The 7,164-nt window shown below is 44.2% G+C and overlaps 1 pseudogene; it reads left to right on the top strand.

Annotated features, from left to right (window-relative positions):
* LOC118534527 (asparagine synthetase [glutamine-hydrolyzing]-like) overlaps positions 1 to 6,279 on the top strand; it is a 36,513-nt pseudogene extending 30,234 nt beyond the window's left edge.
* Positions 6,280 to 7,164: the final 885 nt, after the last annotated feature.

Genomic DNA, 7,164 nt, shown 5'->3' on the forward strand with positions numbered 1-7,164 from the left:
TGTCTATACATTATGTATTTAAATAAATTCTTATAATTTTCTCCATAAAGATCTTCAACATCTTTTGTTAGATATATTCCAACGTCCCTTATAGCTTTTTCACTATTTCATGTGGTATTTCTTTTTTACTTTATTTTTTATTTTTTAAAGTAATCTCTAGGGGCGCCATGGTGGAACAGTAGGTTAAATGTCCGACTCTTGGTTTTGGTTCAGGTCGTTATCTCAGGGTTGTGAGTTCAAGTCCCGTGTCAAGCTCTGTGCTGAGCAGAGTCAGCTTCAGACTCTCTCTTCCTCTCCTTCTGCCCCTCCTGCTCTCTCTCTCTCTCTCTCTCTCAAATGAATGAATGAATGAATGAATGAATCTTTTAAAAATAAAGAAAGAAAACTCTATACCCAATGTGGGGCTCAAACTTACAATCTCAAGATCAAGAGTTGCATGCTCTACCAACTGAACCAGCCAGGTGCCCCATCATATAGTACTTTTTTAACTGGATTTTCAACTTGTTTGTTGTTGGCACATAGGAATATTGTTGGTCTTCTGCATACTGATCCTGTAACCTATAATTTTGCTGAATTCTCTTACTAATTTCAATGGTTTGGTTTTCTTAGATTTTCTATATAGGCAATTAGGATGACAAATAACAACTTAGGGGTGTCTGGGTGGCTCAGTCAGTTAAGCATGTGTCTTAAGCTCAGGTCATAATCCCAGGGCACTAGGAGCAAGCCCGGCATTGGGCTCCCTGCTCAGCTGGAGCCCGCTTCTCCCTCTCCCTCTGTTGCCCCCCCTGCTTGTGCTCGCAAGTGCACTCTCTGTCAAATAAATTAATTAATTAATTTCAAAATAATAATAATAAAAATAAATAAAAGCATTATGGGAAATAAATAAATAAATAGAAGCATTATGGGCCTGGTATGTTTTACTATGGAAAATTTAATTTTCTTATAAAGATTTTATTTATTTACTTGACAGAGAGAGAGAGAGGGAGAGAAAGCAGGAACAGGAGGAGGGGCAGAGGGAGAAGCAGGCTCCCTGCTGAGCAGGGAGCCCAATGAGGGGCGGGATCCCAGGACCCTGGCATCACGACCTGAGCCAAAGGCAGCCGCTTAACCGATTGTGGAAAATTTTAAAACAAATAATTCCATTTGTTTAATGGATGTATGTTCACACAGATTTTCAATTTCCTCTTAAAGCAATGCATCAAGTAAAGAATACTTTAGGCTGGAAATAACAGAAAAGCTGACTCCGTTTAAAAGAAAAAAAGAGCTTACTTTTTTCCCTCACATAACAAGGCTAGATTAAGACTGTCCAGAGAAGACACAGCTCCTTATGACGCTGTCAGGAAAGTAGGCTCTAACTTTCCATTCCACTACCTTTAGCTTACAGGTCTTCATCTCATGCTTGGTACACTTCGGACTCAGAATAGCTGCTTATATTTCCAGTTCTCAATTTTTTTAGGTAAGAAAGAAACTGAAGCAGAAAGAGGTAACACCCATATCAGGAAATCAAAAGCTTTCATTCTCATTGTCCAAAACTGTGTCACATGGCTTATCTAGCCACAAAGGAATTTAGGGAAGTATTTGTATTTGGGCACATTACTCCAAACAAAATCAGAGCTAGGTTAATAAAGGAGAAAGAAGGCTGGATTTTGAATTGTCATTTGGCAGTATTTGCTGTACTCACTTTGGATAAGTTATATTATCCTAGGAAATTGTCCATACTACCTAAGTTCCTAAATTCTCTTATCATTTTGAAAAAAATCTCTGCTATATCTATAGTTTGTCTCCTTTAAAAATTCCTAGCATCGTACATTTGTGCCTTTTAAAATTAATTTTTTAATTAATTAATTTATTTATTTTAGAGAGAGAGCACGAGAGAAGGGGCAGAGTGAGAGGGAGAGAGAATCCCAAGAAGACCCCAGGCCAAGCATGGAGCCCAACGCAGGGCTTGATCCCAGGACCCCAAGATCACAGCCTGACTGAAACCAAGAGTTGGATGCCCAACTGACTGTCCACCCAGGTGCCCCAATTTTTTAAAATTAATTAAAATGTTGTCTATTTCATCGGGGCGCCTGGGCAGCGCAGTTGGTTCGGCGTCTGACTTCAGCTCAGGTCATGATCTCAAGGTCCTGGGATCAAGCCCTGCATCGGGCTCCCTGCTGGGGGTGGGGGACCAGGTTTGTCTCTCTCCCTCTGCCCCTCACCCTGGCTCTCTCTCTTTTTCTCACACACAAATAAATAAAATTTTAACAAAAAAATTTGTGTACTTTATTAATCTTTTCAGAGAACGAACTTTCATTTTCTTGAGCCTCCCAATTGCTTCTTTGATTTCTAGTGCATTCATTTCTGTATTCATTATTATTACTTACTTCCCTCTTCATATCTGTGTTAGATTTTTTCTCTACCTTTTTTATGTTATTACAAATGGTATTTTTAAACTTTCCTTTCCCATTTGTGTCTTTCTAGCATACAAGTGATTTTTTTGTATTTTGACCTCGTATCTAGTTAATCTTGCTAAATGCACTTGTTGCTTTTGATAGTTTGTAGATTCATTTAGATCTTCTATCAGCACCGCTGTGTCCTCTGCAAATAAATTTTATTTCTTCTTTACCAATCCTTATGCCTTTTCTTTCTTTTTTCTTGACTTATTGCAAGTGGCTACAAGGCCAGGCCCTCCAGTACAGTGTTGAATAGAAGTGGTGAGAGCTAACATCCTTATCTTATTCCCAATCTGAGGGGAAAAAGTATTCAGTTTTTTCCTTTGAGTATTATGTGAGCTGAGAGTTTTGTAGATGCTCTATCTGGCTTGAGGAAGATGCCTTCTGTTCTTAGTTTGCTAAGAGTTTCTATCATGAACTGCTATATCAGATTCTCTCAGTTTGGGTAAGTTGTGTTGGCCATCATGTTGTAAACACCCTGAACTAGTCATCATCATATTATTTTATATATGCAATAACTGTTCGATTTCCCACATGTCAATGAACAGCTTCTTTGTGCACTATTTCCTCTTGTAGTCCACTCTGTCCTTCTGGAATCAACAAACTCTTTCCTCCTGTACCTCCTAAAACTTCCTATAATCATTATCAAAGGCAAGTGGTAATTTCCCACCTTTTTGGTCTGAAGACATATTTATTTAGCCCTCACTTTTAAATAACAGCTAGCTGGGTATGGCATTCTGGGTTACAGTTATTTTCTCTCAGCTCCTTTCGAAATAGTAGTCCTTTGTCTTCAGACGTCTCTTGTTGATGTTGGGAAGTATACTGCAAGCCTAAATGTTGTTCCTTTTACAGTTTCTGATGTTATTTTATCCATCTTTGAACATTTTGAAGAATGTATAAACATTTCTTTTAAGGAACTCATTATGCTTTATATTATTTAGTCATTCCCCATACTCTAATATTGTTTACTTTGTATTATTTAATCATTTTACATAACTGCCTTAACTCCACCATTAGAGAACAAGCTACCTGATACTGTAGTAAATGCTGTACATCTTTTCCTATAAAGAGGCACAGTGTTCTCTTACGGAATGGGGAGTGGCACACAAAGAAAAAGATCAAAATGTCCTATCTGAGTTTAGCAACAGAGGCTTGGCTCAAAGAGTGCCTGGATATCAATTTGTTGACAATTGGCTAATGTTTAAGAACAAATAACAAATGAGTAAATTATCTATGCATTGACTATTCTGTTCACTATTTATTGTTTGGCTTTCAACAGATGGTTGGCATTCTTATTAGGGACTGTTTAAACATCAAAAAGGTATTTGTTAACCTCAGCAAAGTCTTCATCTGCCAACCTGGGAATTTATCAGCATGTATACAGATCTGATTCTGAGTGAATTTATTGGGAAGGGGCGTAGCCCCAACTCTTCCCCAACTATACAGTCTAAGCTGTTTCCATCACTGAGGTTCATACATGTCTGAGCAATTCTGAAAGGATGGTAAGACAACCACCTGAAATCTATTTACACAAGAGACTGAGAAACCTCCGGGGAGTAAACTTATTATCTTAAGCAAAGAGAAGATTAGGTAGCTTGATCTTGAAACAAAGTCTTGGTGCTTAGAGGAGATGAGTAATTTTGAATGTTCCTGAGACTAGGCATTATTCCTTGCTCAGACCACCTTAGATTCAAAGTGAGGTTCTAAGGAGAGAGAGGACTGTAAATAACAAAAATGGCTCTTTATATTAAAACCATTGACAGAGTATTTTGGAACCCTCTGAACAAATACCATGGACAATCAACAACGAACACTGCAGAGCTCCGGCATCTCCATATTACCATTACCTCCATCACCAGCTATACCCAGAAGCAGCGGCAACAATGCACACAGAAGAGATGCCTGACATGCATTTAGACATTTTAAAACGCCTGGAAATAGAATGCCACAGAAATCTTCCCCAGAATGACGATCGATATGAAAAATGTCATCCAAGGAACTGAAGTATGGAGGTAACCCTAAAGTTCAATCTAATTTTAAAACAACATATGTCATTTTTACTGCAAAATAACACTCTGTACTTACGTTTTCCCCGAGGATCTCAAATTGTGTTAGGGCAACATCTTTTTTCAGCTTTTCTAGGTAAGAGAAAGGATACAAAAACTTAAAATGATTTGCTAACCCAGACCTCAAGTTAAAGCCCAGACCTCATCGCTCCTACTGCCCCCCCCCCAGAAGCAGCCCTAACCTTCATTCTAACAAGGGGGTGCTGGATGTGAGAGCAATGTCCCGGAGGCCGACGCTTGGAGGGCGAGGGAGCTGAGAGGAGAAGACAGGAAGGTGACTCTCCAACACTGCTTAGGTATTGCCTCTCCATCTTACAGACCCCGCAGAGCACCTGGACGTCCTTCACGCCCGGACAAAGGCACCGCCGGAGAGGGGAGCGTACGGACTCAAAGTGAGCGAGCTAAGACAAGGGATGGCTCCACGAGGCGCCACCTAATCCCCCCAGTAGTTTCCTTACTACAGTCTCACAGCCAAAAATAACCCAACAGTGAGACGGAGCCATGCCAAGTACTTTAGGTATCACTTAAATTTCCTCCTCTTCTTTATGAATTTGTATTATTTATGAGACACTTGACACATGTTTAAACACTTACATAGCTCCTCAGTTTCAGGAAACATGGCTTGTTCAGCTGAGGAGAAAAAAGCATATAATGAGGGAGTTAACAAGGGCTGATATTTTTTTACAACATTCTTTAAAAACTGAAAAACCTCTTTAAACACCGGGAACAGCTTAAATAATTCACTCTAGGCCTGCGGGGCCCATGTGGATGTTTCCCTCTCGGTTCCCTTTCTGGCCAGGGCCGCGTTCTCCCCGGTTTCATCTGGGAAGGTGGGCCTGACGGGCTGCCACCTGCGGCCTCAAGGCCACACTGCCACCCGCCCTCGCCCTCGGGGAGGAGGACGCGTGGCCCGAGGCGCGCGCGAGGCCCCGACGCCGGGAGCGGCCCGGGGCCCTTTGACCCCCGGGCGCGCAGGACGCCGGGAGCGGGCGGAAGTACGGCACCCAGGCCTGTGGCGGCCTGTGGCGGCCTGCGGCGGCCTGCACCGGCCGGCCGGGACAAACGGCTTTAAGGCCGCCGCGCGGATCAGGGTAGCTACGGCCGTGGGAAACAAACGATGCCCGAGGCGCTGTGTCGCCGGCCCTATTCCGGGGACCTGTATGACCGCCGGACGGGAGCCAGTAGGCCACCGCCCTTGGCCCACCCCGCCCCCTCCGTTAGCGGCGGACAAGGGCGTCCTACGGGGAAGAAGCCGCGCTGAGGCCCTGGGGGCGGCCTGTAGGCCAGCGTTGCGGACCCCGGGCCCTCGTGCCGGTTGTTTTGCGGGAGGGAGGTCGACGGAAGCTGCGTTCTCAAATCCCTCGCATTCGGGGGTCCGGGAATGGTGGAGACCAACCTCCGGGCCCGACTGGGAGGAAGGAGTGCGAACTGCGGCCGCCGAGCTGCCGGGCGAAGGGAAGCACCTGCCTCCGCCCACCTTGACCCAGGGCCGTCGCCCCGAGCTCCGGGCGCCCCTCCCGGGAGGTCCTCGCGAAGGTCGCAGGAGGGCGAAACCCGGCACCTCGCGGCCTTCGAGTGCTCTCCTGCCGGGGCGGGGGGGGGAGGGGCACTCGGATACCCTTGACCGAGGCCCGCTCCCCAGGGCACTGAGAGTTCGACGCTTCCAAGGAGGGAGTCTCCATGGAAGAATTCCTCCTGCTTCGCTTTCAAACTTGAAAGCCCGGAGGCCGTCGGTGCTGCAAAAAGGAGCGGTCGGGCGCGAGCAAGCAAGCAGCTGATGAAAATAATTGTCCTAGCACACACAGCCCTGCGCCCAGGGGCGCGCGTGCACACGCGCACACACGCGCGCGCGCGCGCACACGCGCACACACACACACACACACACACACACACACAACTTGCCTCATCTAGCTGCCCAACCTTAGTATTCCGGGCATGCGGTTTTCAACAACTTGCTTGACACAATAACAAAGACATTTAAATGCCAGGACGCAGACTTCACTTTTTAACCTGCTGAGAGGAGCTACTTTCAAAGCTTCCCCACCGCGAATAAACTGACAAAAAATATGGGGTGCACTTACAACTTGAACACCTTACCCTCAAAGCGACGTGCGTTAATCAGGTTTCTAAGGCAATAGCCATCTCTGTCTTTTCCTATTCACCCAAATAATGCCACAAGAAGGAACCCCTTTACACAAGAGAGAGCCAGAAAAAAATGAATTATACCCATTGCTAGTAAAAATCATCTTAAATCAATAGAGCACCACTTGAACTTGAGTTTCCATTGTTTCACTGAATCATCAATGTTTTTAATTAAACAGAGCTACCCTTTCTGTTAAAACATTACATAAAAGGGTTAGGTTTCTACTTTTGTTGAGGCAGCTGGCGTTTGTTGGCTGTTGTGTTTGAGCAACAGACTGTTCAATAGAAGCGAGAAATAGCTCAACGCGCTCTTAATAGACCTGTTTCAACAATGTACCTTGAAAAGGAATACATTGTGTTATTGTGTTAGTTTGCTACAAACCTATTAAAAGAAAAATAGCATCCATCAGGTCTAACAAAACGCATTTGTATTATACGTACTTATCTGCTTCAAATACACTTCTTGGCACAATGTCTAGAATTCAACTAGATCATCAAGAGCTGGACAGAATAACACATAC

Source organism: Halichoerus grypus, chromosome 4, assembly GCF_964656455.1.
Source record: "Halichoerus grypus chromosome 4, mHalGry1.hap1.1, whole genome shotgun sequence".
Lineage (NCBI taxonomy): Eukaryota > Metazoa > Chordata > Mammalia > Carnivora > Phocidae > Halichoerus > Halichoerus grypus.